The following is a 13,021-nucleotide window of genomic DNA, read 5'->3' on the forward strand; positions in this document are numbered from 1 at the left end:
ATTACAATGAACCTCAACTGTCAGTCACCAGAAGTAAGGCAGCCATAGTGGCAGAGCCATCTACCAAGGTGGCTTTGAAAGGGTGGCTGTTAAAAGAGAATTGGAACAAGCTAGGAGTTTTTATGCCTTTTTATTCTCCTGGGCTACATAGACGTATCAGTTCTAACAAGGTACTTCCTGCCCAGAGTCTCTGGCAAAGCAGCCTCCTCCCAACAGCTGCAGGCTTGAGAGACCTCACACTGCTGGCCAAGGTTCATTCTGTGCTTCAGCTGAGACCACAGCCAATAAAGCCAGTGTGTACGGTGGAAAGAGTTTCCCATTTTTTCCATTGGAGAAGTCTTTTGTGAGGTTAGTTTGACTGTTCTGAATTAACAGTGGTCAGTGCTCGTGTTTTAATTTTAACTGCATGTAAGCCTGCTGATTAGATTCCACTGAGGGCAAATCATAGTTTGGAGAGGACAATGCATATCCTTCAAGCACGGTTTCTCAAAGTGTGACCACAAAACCAGCACCTTGGAACTTGTTAGAACTAGAAACTTTAACCATCCTTAGATATGCTGCCTGAGGACCTCGGGGGGTGGAGCCAGCAGTCTGTGCTATACTAAATCCAGGTGATTTTGTTGAATGTTTGGTTTCAAGAACTACATTTCAATATTCATTTGATGATGGCCTTTCTGGTGGTTTCTTTCAACCCTCTGTAATTCAGTCTACAAGAATACTATTTAGTATTGGTTAACAGTATTGTATATTATCCCCAGGAGCACCAGTTCCAACTCTAGTTCTGAGGTTCCCTCAGTGACAGACCTAAGGCAGCTTCCAGGAATGCTTGATTTATGCCTGTTGTTCTTAACTGGTTTCTATTGAACAGGTCTCCTCTTTTAATTAGGAGCCATCACTGAGGATAGGATAGGACTTATACATTAAGACACACTATTATTTACAGAGTGGTCTCTGGTTACCTAAGGGACATAATTATGTGTATAACTCTTTCAAAATGAGCCTACAAGGCTTCAAGATGTAGTTTGTTCCACTTGCCATCCTCTTTGGCAGAGCTCAGTGATGAACGGGACTTAGGTCAACAAGTATGTACCTAGAGGCAGAAGTTTCCTTGGGACTTGCCCTTTCACATGAAAACAAATCACTGTTTTCATAATTCAGTTAATTTTATTTTTTATTTAAATTTACTTTTTATAATTATATTCATTTTCAATGATTGTGAGGCTCTTACTAAGTCTTGCTTACCTGCTAAAAGACTCTTCAGTATGTATTACCACTCAACCTGTTACGGTTTAAGAATTTAAAAGTTTATGCACTCATTTATGCATTTATAAAGTTGATGAAAGCAGTATATATGTTTGAATATGCATATGTTATAGGAGATATAACTGCTTGAATATACTAAACTTTCAACATCTAGCAACACTTCCCTGTGCAATGTTCTTCTTAGAAATGAAAATATAATGAGCTTTAAAAAAGAAAGCACTTAAAAGTTTTATTTAGATGATAGACAATCAAAAGGAAAGAAAGGTAAGGCCCTTACCTTATCATTTACCCTATCATTGACATTATGAAGGCAGACACTGGATGGCTTGGATGTTGCTGTAAAACTCCCACATAGGTGTTCTTGTGTTAATGTGTTACTTTTGGGCAACTTTTACATTCCAAACGGTGTGGCCTTATGTATGTGAAATAACTTAAAGTTCAGGAGGTACAGTGTGAATATTAGATTTCAGTTCTCCATGCTGTCACTGAATATGGGCTGAGCTTCTTGTAGACAGATATCATGTGAGAGAGCAAGGCAGTTCAGAGCCACTGAGATCCAGATGTCCTACAGAACAGCTCCATGAGTCTGCCACTGTGTCAAGAGCATTGAGCTGGGAACAATGTGTTGTGAATTTCTTGGACCAATGCTCATGGTTAAAGTCAATTGTCCTCTCTCCTTAATTTTGCCCCAAGGGACTGACAGTGGGATGTACAAAGATTCTGGTGCCACAGAGCAGTGCATGTTCATGCAAGTAAATGATCAGGCTCATGTTTAGTCCTCTTAAATATTGGGTGCTTATTACTATTCTCCAAGGGTGACTACAAGTGAATTAGAAACAGAGCACCCCAGAGAGAATAAATTAAAATCCTGTTGTTGAAAGCATGGATGTGTAGAGGATCTTTTTGTCTTTTCACATGGGCAGACATTTGAAATATCCCAGATTTCCTAATGTGATAACTGTCGCCAGCTAACCTGGTAAGTAACAGAGTGGAATCCATGTTCATCCCAACTCATCTCAATTGCACATGCCTGATCAATTTAACTAAACAAACACCCCCGCCTTTCCCTACCAGAAAAATGACTTAACCTTTTACCAGTATCATCATGGAAGTTTATTTAAGTTACCTACTACTTGGGTGAGGAGCCAGGCTATAAAATTTATAATCCAAGTATAGGCTGGGAAAGTCAGATCAAAGTAAATTATCACCACCTTAATACCAACAGTGCATTTTGCAATTATACACATATACATATACAAGACATATACAAATATGGATAATTATAGACATGATTAGAGTGTTAAATATCTTCTTACTCCTTTCAGTAAATATGTGTCCACTGTTAGAATCTTGAGACCAGCACGGAAGACTTCCAGATGCAACCAGTGGCACCTAACCACAGCTTATCCATCACATTGGGCATGGCCCTGTAAACATGATGATGTGTTTACACCAGCATAGGTGGACAGCAAGCTCTTTGAAATTGGGTGTCAGTTTCCACCTAACGCAGGAGCTGGTATGTGCTGTGTTCAAAACCAACCACCCTATGCTTTTCCACCTTTCCCAAGTACAGCCAACAAAAGTGTTGTTTAACTTGTCTGGAGAGCCAATTTGCAAAGTTTCAACAGAACCAGTGGCCCAACTGCATTCATTTAACTGTTGTTCTTAGAATATTGGCCTAAGTTTCAAACATGCCTTCAAGTGCCATGAATGTCACAGAAACTATGGCAACCAGCTAACATCCCCACATCACTATTATTAACAACTGATTAATGTACTCAATTCCTTCATAATGCTTGTCAGTAAAATATGTGTTATCTCAGGCTCTATTTCCTCTGTGTTTGTGCGAGGGTAGATATTGGACACCATAATGATGCATGAGCACCAATTGCTCTACAACTGTTGACACTTTGAAGTTGAACTTCCCTCCCTGTGAGATTTGCTGTACCTTTGATCTGCCACTAGCAGCTGATGTGCATCTGATTGTGCTTTGCTTGGGTATTTGTCCCACCACTGTGCCTTCATTTGCACACATTTGGTGTGGAAAACTTGTTCAGCTCACTCATATGCCATTTCATTATTATTTCGTAGTATAAATTCTTACTTGGGCTGTGTCTGCTACAAAAATCACTTGGATGACGTACTTCTCTTTGTCTTTGCCTCTATTATGTCCTCTGTTTCTGACTTGTTGGCAGTAACAGTCCTTTCTACCAACTGATGCCATGTACATGTGTGAAATTTAGGCCATAAAGCTTAAATGTCTCACATTCTGGATTTTGCAGCTATTTGACTATGTTTGTGCTTGTAGTTTTAAAGGATTGCTGAAGGGGCACAGGGGTAAATAACCCAATGTGCCTCTTTTCTTCTTCCCTTTCTCTTTCATTCTATTTTGTTCATCATTCTGGGGAATAAACTCAGGCTGTATGTCAGGCAGGTGCTCTATCACTAAATTATATTCCCACATTATTCTATGTGTTTTTTCACAAATCTTTTATAGCTACATTCCCTAGGCCCTCATGATATAATTTGATGATGTATCTCTTTAAAAGTAAGCTATATAGAGGGGAATATCTTGTGTATTGTATGGATGCATTACCTGTCAATTAAAAAAGAAAACCCTATGGCCTATGTGAAAGGGTAGAATAGAAGGTTGGACATCCAGTAGGCAGGAAGGATTCTGGGATAGTGCCAGGTATGGAAGATATGTGAAGGACAGACTGTATGGCACCTGAGCAGAGGTAACCAGCCATGTGGCAGAATGTAGTGAGAATAAATGGGTCATTTTTTAAGGCTACTCAGAGAAGAGCCTAGCTGTATGGCCTAGGTATTGCTAAGTGTATATTTTTAGTCTTATGAGTCATTAATCTGGGAGCTTGGGGCTGGAGGGAAAAACCAGCTACAACAAGGACACCTTCTTGCAACTTGTTTCTTGTCAGCCTAACAAAAGACAGTACCATGGCTTTGTACTTCAATGATGAGAATCTAACAAGAAAGTGCATATTATATACTGTGGTTCTGGAGTTGCTAGTCATTGGAACTGGAAACATGTATTTCTTCTGCTTCTATAGAGCAGCATAATTCCAGAAAGCTGTGTCCTGAAGTCATCTAATGTACCAAGTACAGGAGGAAGCACCAGTGGTCCATCAGGGTGCCAGAAGCCCAGCATTATAATCAGGGCTGTGAAGGATGCAAAGAGAAGCAGCCTTGTAATTGTTGGGTAATTGAAAGCAATCTAAAGGGAAGAGTCTCATTAACTACTTAAAAAATAGAATAAAGTAGAACATCACGTTCTCTTTAAAAGTCTGTATTTAACTTCTGTTCTCACAGGACAAGATGCAACTATATCAAAAATTTTGTTAAATTTTAAAAATGGAAGCTCCTAAATATAAATTCTACCCGCCTTCCTTCCAGAGAAATGCAGACATGCCTTGTCTGTGCTGAGAATTTTTAGAATTACCCTAACAATCTTTTTAAGCTTAGATATTAAAGTAGGAAATGGGGTATTTGACGTGAACTGAAATCTGCCTACATTTACATGGATCTCAAAACAGAATGTCTTCATGGGTCTTGCATTCTGTAAGAGTCCTGTTAGGTCCAGACTTCTGGTTGTTTCTGTCACTAGTTGCCTGTGTGACACTGGGCCTGCCAGGCCACTTGACACATCATATGCCAGCTGAGAAGGTTGACTTTAGTAATCTTCTAGTCACTTTCCGTCTCTGATAGCCTGTGAGTGGGCTGTTGAGATATTTAGGAACAGCATTCTTCACGTGACTAAAAACATACAGGGGATTGTTTGAATCTGTGCTATAAAGCTAAATCAGAGGCTAAACCAGCTCTGAATTATAAATTTTGTTTTCAATGACCTAGTCAATACTGACTTTTAGGAAAGCCATTTTATTGGCATAATCTACCTTCCTCCTGCTCTTTACATGTCGTGGTCGGCTTTGAAATTGTGTTGGATTAGGATCCTGTCTCTATAATTAACTTAGAAGCTCTGTGACTTCTAAGTGACAATTTAATTAGCACTTCTGAGTTTCGTACTTTACCTCCATAATCATCCTGTGACTTCTTTCAGACTTATCTGACTTGTGTACAGTGGTATATAAAGCACGTGGACATGGTGGTTCTCCATAAATATTTCCTAACTACCTGGGCCAGACAAACCCATCCCACGAACTAGATTCTCTCTCCACTTACTAAACAGAAGTGCAGAAGTGTAATCTACAGAATTCAGTGACACATTGAACTCAAGCCTTGCATTAGCATACTTAGCCTTTCAGAATTCATTGATACATCAACCATTTACTGAATGCCCTGTTACTACATCTACTGCTATGGCTGTGTCTTCAGATTTTCTTCTGTGAGTTAAGGCGAGATACAAATAGCATCTTCCTGTTGTGTTGTATGCTTACTAGAACCCAGTGAGATTGGCATGTGACCTTTTCATCTGAGGATATATTTCGCATGAGAAAACTGAGTTATAAGGAGACAGGCTTGCCAAGATCACATATTACAGAGAGAGTGCAAGTGTGAATTCATATTATGGCTTCAGAGTCCACACGTGTTGTCACTCAGCTGCCTAAGCAAACTCACTTGAAAACTATCTTGGATTGGGGGTGTGTTCAGGAAAGATAGATGTGTGCCTTGTGTGTGTAAGTTCCAGCATAAGGAAGGGAATGGACAGAGGGGTCATCATACGGAATCATTAATTCGGGGCAAGGGGAGAGGGTTCCTTCTCTTATGAGGGTGAATTAAACAACATTTCAGGGAGAGCACAGAGAGCTTTTTGTCCAGGCCATGCCACTTTGATGATACATAGTGGTGATGTCCCCACTTTTCTTTCACACAAACAAGGGAGGGGGGCAGCTGGTGGGTTGGAGGAGGTGCTTCTGCTGCAGTCTGAACATAACCAACCTGTCAGGTGACTTTAGAATTTAAATACTCTTCTGTGTCCCTGGCTTAGAGAAGCCTCTGCCAGTAAAAGTGGTTTTTGGCTGGGCAGTTATGGCTCATGCCTGTAATCCTAGCGCTCAGGAAGCCAGAGGCAGTCGGATCGCTGTGAATTCGAGGCCAGCCTGGTATACAGATCAAGTTCTAGGATAGCCAGAGCTACACAGAGAAACCCTGTCTTAAAAAACAAACAGCACAAAACCAAACAAAAAGTGGGTTTTGATTCAGACAAGGGCATGAGAGTATTTATAGAGGAAGCTGAGGGGAGGAGAGAGGGCCCTGTGAATGGGGAGTTTTCTTCCATGTGGCCTCACATCATGTATGAGTAGAGCAGGGTGGATTTCATAAGTTAATGTAGAATTTTGCCACCATATTCCTTCCTCCATTAGCTAATATGCTCATGGGATATTCATATTACTCCGAGGAAAAAGGCTCTGGGTGAAGCGAAGTTATTTTTTCCCATTAGGGGCAGAGATTTCTTGAAATGACAGTGAAGTTAAAGAGCTTCAGAAAGTGCTAGGAGAATATTAAGCACCCTGTTAGCCAAGAGTAGCCAGCCCTTTGAACAGTGAGGAGTCTGATAACCCAGCCCAGTCAAAGGCCTCCCTTTGTTTGATGCTGTCTGTGGCATGTAGGCCTTTAGCCCTTGCCATTATGGCAGCCCAATTAAGATCCTTACAATAGGAACTTGTGACACAGTCCATGCCACTACTGTGACTGCATGGGCGACACTTTAGGTGCATACTTATCATCCTCACCGCCTCATTATGACCGAATCCTATGGCTCATCTACATCACTCTCGGAGCATTCTTACAGAGCCAGGGAAATAAATGAAAGCTTTTCTCAAGCAAGCTTGAGTTAGTGGACAATGAAAGGTCCTGTTTCAAAAGCTATTGCTTGCATACATACATATATACATACATACATACACCCCTAAAGCACCATATAGGTCATATAGGTCACATAACCGAAATGTAATTTTTTCCAAAGTGGGAAATGCATTTACTGGAATGTGATATATTTTAAAATAAGAGCAGCTACAGTTTCAAGGAGCATATTAATTAATCATCTTGTCTGTTTGTTTCTGTGCCCTGAGCCCTGTGATTCTTAATTGTGTAGCATGGCTTACATTCATTTCTTTTTAACATAATGGGAATACCAGGGACGTCCTTTTGAATTCCCTGTCTGTAAAAGTACACGTTAAACCTTAAATCATAAGATACAGTCATATACTCATGACTAGACTCTTCGGACATGATTCATGGTACAATTTCCCATGTCTGAAGATGGGAAGTTGAACTGAAGTTCCCTTTCAGTCACACTGGGGTAAAGAAACACTGTGATGAATGCAAACAGCACATGAATGCAGTCTTCCCTCTGGGCAGCTGTAAGGCAGTAACATATAGTCAATTAAAAATAAGCTGATTTCTATACTGACTTGCCACATATTGAAAAATAAATAACAGAAAGTAGACCCCTTCAGGTGTATTCACAGGACACAGCTGTAACTCTTCTGATGATAAAATAAATCTCCAGATGCTTTGAATATTTGGGACTTGAGGGGCTGCAGTTAATTGCATTTTGTGTTGAAATTAAGATGATGAGAAATGCATTCTGCCTCAACTTTCTTTAACAGAAAACTTTCCCAAAATGTATGAGTCAATTTTGTCAGGTAGCAAGACAATGAATTTTATTAATCTATATTTTATGATTTAGACCTCACATGCCTCAGGGATGTAATTCTTGATATCAGTCACCATTGTGCAATATGATAAATAGGCATGGCATGAAGAATATGAGACTGTTTGTATCACAGCCCTAAGAATGGTGGGCAGTCAGTCTCTGCAAGGACCACCACAGCCCAACCCAGTGCAGACTGATGGAAAGGGAACACACACCATAATTCTTTGTAGAAAGGAAGCCTTGTGCATTTAAGAGATTCACCGGAATTGTTGGCTGTTTTTGGAGAAACAGAATAGACAGACATACTTCCTGTGAGTGGAATATGTATTTCAGAAAATGGAAACAACTGAGGTCACAAGCCATTGTGTAGAGGAAGCAGGCTATAAGTATGGTCTTTTAAAGAGTGTTCAGTGTTGGTAAGTGTCCCTACAAGCTTGATGATGAGGGCATCATAGTATTTTCAGTAAGAAAGTCATTGGCAACTGTGAGAAAGTTGTAAGAAGCTACAGTAATGCTTTCGAGGTCATGGAGTGGTCTCAGACACAAAGCCTCCCTAGGCTGTCCGGTGCCCAGTGAAGAGGACAGTAAAAATACACCTTTCCCAAAGGGAAAGCAGCCAGCTTCAAATCTGCTGTTCGTGAAACGTTCTAAGTGTGACTAGAGACCACACAACTGAAATGTTCCCATCACTCCTGAGTCTTTCAACTTCTTTTCCTTCTTTTGTTTCATGTCTTCCTCCTCCTCCTATCTTCTTCCATCTCTTGCTTGACTTGTGTTTCTGGTTTCTCCCCTTCTTCACACATTTCCTTTTTTTTCTTTACACATGAGGGTAAGTAATGTAGGCCCGAGAGAGGAGAATCCCTAGACGTTCCCAATGCCTTAGTTTTCCTATAGCAGCTAAAACAAATCACCAAAAACTATCTGGTAACAAACAACAGAGAGATATCCTCTCCTGTTTCTGGAAATCAGAAGTCCACAGTCAATTTCAGTGAACAAAATTAAGGTCAATGTCAGCTCTGCGAGATACCCACTCCTTGCTTCTTCCAAGGTCTGGTTACGGCTTGTGGACATATGGTTCCAACTTCTGCTTCTGTGGTCACACAGTTTTCTGTATGCCAGATTTCCCATTGCACCCTTATTACAAGAATACCTGTGATAATATTTACAGATAACCCAGAACAATCTTTCCAGTATCAAGATCCTCAACTTAATTGTCCCTGAAAAAAAAAAAAAAACACCTTTCCAAGTAACGAGATACAGACTAGTCCCAGGGAATTAGTGTATGGCAACTTTTTACTTTATAGCTGCCTCGCTACTTCCTATTGAGACCAGGTTGGCTGCAACAGCTTAAGATGTCTTCCTGTCAATACCTGCCAAAGGCTGGGATTATAGGCCTGTGCCACCATGGGCAGTTGCACGTGGTAGCTGTAGTCATTATTGTGCCACTACGCAGTACAATCCGAGTATCGATTGCGGACTCCCTTGCTTACATCAAGTAGGTAGCCCTCATGTCAGTGAAGAGGCTGGGGTTGCTGGGTGGCTCGCATCTAAAACACAAGAATGGGAGCAGACTGACTCCAGTACCTTCTGTTTGTCAGAATATCATTCAGTGTTGGGACTGCACCTCTCTGCCAAGGATTGAAAAGGAAAAAGGGTTTGTGCCAAGTACTGAGCACAGGTCAAGTCCTAAGCAATAGAGGTCAAGCCCCATGTTGTGTGTTATGGGGGAGGGGGTGATATTTCCTCCTCAGACTTTAGAAGCTGCTCCGCCTGGTTGGTGTTGGTTTACCCTGATTGTCAACTTGACAGGATCTAGAATCACCCTAGAGATAGGGGCATGTTTTGTGAGGGACTTTCCAGATTAGGGTAATTGAGGTAGGAAGACCTCAATTAATGGGCAGGAAAGAATGCAGTGAGGCTAGTTATTCCCCTCAGGGCATTAAGGCTAAACTTTAAAACAATACCCACTGATTTTTAAGTCTTTGGTCTCTCAGCTTCACCAGGTAAAGATGTTTGCTGTCAAACTCAATGCCGGGAATTCAATCCCCGAGACCCACATATTGGAAGAAAAGAACTGATTTCCACAAGTTCTTTTTACTACACATGTACTGTGGCTCCACACACACAAATCAGCAATAACTTAATAATAATAAATATCAAGCTAATTGCTTTGACAAAGCAAATTTCAAGACAGGAGAGTATTTAATATGTGGCATAGCTACTATTTACTACTCTTATACATATCTACAATAAAAGAGAGAGAGAAAAAGTCATGCAGCCTGGCATGGGAAGATGTGAGCATGTTTAAAGTTGAGGGCAGTAAGAAGCTACCCAGTTGAGGCTCTGATTTGTCAGAATGCAAGTGCATTGGAACAAAGGGGACCAAGCTGCCAGTTGGCTTTCTTCTTCTTCCTCTTCTTCTTTTATTCTTTTCTCATACATTACATCTTCACCACAGTTTCTCCTCCCTCTACCTCTCCTACTATTCCCTCTCATCCAATCCAGATCAAGACTTCCTCTGTTTCCACCCCCTACCACCACCAAAAGAAGAGGCCTGCCTCCCAGAGATATCTGCTATCTACTGCCTAACACGATATAGGCATAAATCCTATCAGTAAATAAAGACTAGGCATAAATCCTCATATCATGGCTGGAAGCGGCAACCCAATGGCAATAAAAAGGGTCCCTAGCCCAGCCAAACAAGTCAGAGACAGGCCTCCCACTCTTATTTTTGGGAATCTCACAAGAACACCAAATTATACAACTATAAGGTGTATGCAGAAGACCTAACTCAGACCCACACAGGGTCCTTAATTGTTGATTCAGTTTCTGTGAGTCCCTGTAAGGACTGCTTAGTTGATTCTATGAGCTGTGTTTTTGTGATATTCTCAATTTCTCTGACTCCTACAACCCTTCCTTCCCATCTTCTGTGGGGTCCCCCTGGCTCTGCATAGCATTTGGCAGTAGGCCTCTGCATCTGCTCCCATCAGAAAACTAAACAGACAAATACAGGAGCTAACAGACATCATGAACCAAATGGACCTAGCAAATATCTACAAACCTTTCACCCAAACACAGAAGAATATACCTTCTTCTTAGCACCTCACAAGACATTCTCTAAAACTGATAACACTCAGTCACAAGGCAAGTCTCTACAGTTTACAAGAAAAATGAAAACACAAAAACAAAAACAAGACCTGCATCCTATCAGACCACCATGGATTAAGACTGGATTTCCACAATAACAGAAACAATAGAATGTCTATGAGCTCATGGAAACTGAATAGCTCTCTACTGAATGACTGCTGGATCAAAGCAGAAATAAAGAAATAAATTAAAGATTTCCTAGAATTCAATAAAAATGAAACACAACATACGCATACTTATGGGACACAATGAAAGCAGTGCTCAGAGGAACATTCATAGCACTAAGTGCCTTCATAGAGAAATTGGAGAGATCTTATACTAGCAATTTAAAATCACACCTGAAAGCTCTAGAACAAAAAAGAAGCAAGTGTATCCAAGACAAATAGACGGCGGGAAATAAACTGAAGGCTGAAATCAATAAAATAGAAACAAAAAGATCAACAAAAAGATCATTTGTATCAATGAAACAAAGAGTTGGTGCTTTGAGGAACTCAATAAGATAGACAAACCCTTATCCAAAATAACTAAAAGGCAGAGAGAGAAAATCCAAATTAACAAAATCAGAAACAAAAAGGAGGACATAACAATAGACACCGACGAAATCTAAAGAATCATTATGTCATACTTTATTCAACATTGTGGATTAAAGGTTTTAAAAAGCTTGTTATTATTATTATAATTTATTCCATTTGTATTCTGGCTGTGGCCCTCTCCCGTGTCTCCTCCCAATCCCACCCACTCCCTCTTTTCCCCCTATACCCCTTCCCTAGTCCACTGATAGGGGAGGTCCTCCTTCCCTTCAATCTGACCCTAGCCTATTAGGTCTCATAAAGACTGGCTGCATTGTGTTACTCTGTGGCATGGAGTGGACCTATAACCCCAGCTCAGATGTAGCCCATAGACTCAGTCTCCAAGTAGCTTCCCTAATAAGGGGAGCAGGAGCTTTCTCTGGCATGAAATCAGTGACAGGCTCTCTGATCACCTCCCCCTGGAGATTACGAGTTTTTAATCTAAAAGAAATGAATAATTTTCTCAATAGATGCCATTTACCAAGGTTAAATCAATATCAGATAAACAATTTAAACAGATCTATAATTCATAATGAAATAGAGGCAGTCATTAAAGGTCTCTCAATGGAAAAAAAAAAAGAAATAAGAAACATTGCCAAATTCATTTGATGAGGCCACCATCACTCTTAAACCCACACCACACAAATATTCAACAAAGATAGAGAATTACACACCAATTTCTCTTATGAATATAAATGAAAAATAATAAAATACGCATAAACTGAACCCAAGAACACATCAAAAAGATCATCAACCATAATCAAGTAGGCTTTATTTCAGGAATGCAGGGATGATTCAACATAAAAAAAAAAATCAGTCAATGTGATCCACCTGATCAACAAAAAAACCATACATGACTCTCTCAGTAGATGCTGAAAAAGCTGAAGGTCTTTCTAATCCACAGCAACTACTTGGGCCTGCAGAAGAAGCCTTGGTAACTGTGGTTCAAGGGGAACAGGCTGCAACGCTTCATGGTATCATGTGTGGGGTACTGGTTTAATATACATAATTACATAAGAGTGAGGGGGCAGTGGAAGTCTGTGCCAAATTTCTAGAAGGCTATTGAGGTCAGGTAATGTGGCAGGGTAGGATTCCCTGCAGGGTGGCTCTGAGGGGCCACTGCATTATGTTGTGAAGGTGAGACCTAAGCTGAAGTATAGACCCAAGGAAGAGTGCTGAGGAAAGCTGCAGACACGTGTGATGCCAGCTCAAGAGACTGTGTGCTACAGTGAGCAGAGCTTTAGTGGTGAAATCCTCCAAGCCTTTTGGAGTCTAGATAATTCCTTCACAATCCCAGATATTAGATATGGGGCTGCAGCATTTTCATCTTGCTTTGGTCCAATTATTCCTTGCTATTCCTTCCTTCCCTTCCCTTCCCTTCCCTTCCCTTCCCTTCCCTTCCCTTCCC

The sequence above is a fragment of the Psammomys obesus genome, unplaced genomic scaffold, assembly GCF_907164565.1.
Source record: "Psammomys obesus unplaced genomic scaffold, mPsaObe1.curated_primary_1811, whole genome shotgun sequence".
Classification (NCBI taxonomy): Eukaryota; Metazoa; Chordata; class Mammalia; order Rodentia; family Muridae; genus Psammomys; species Psammomys obesus.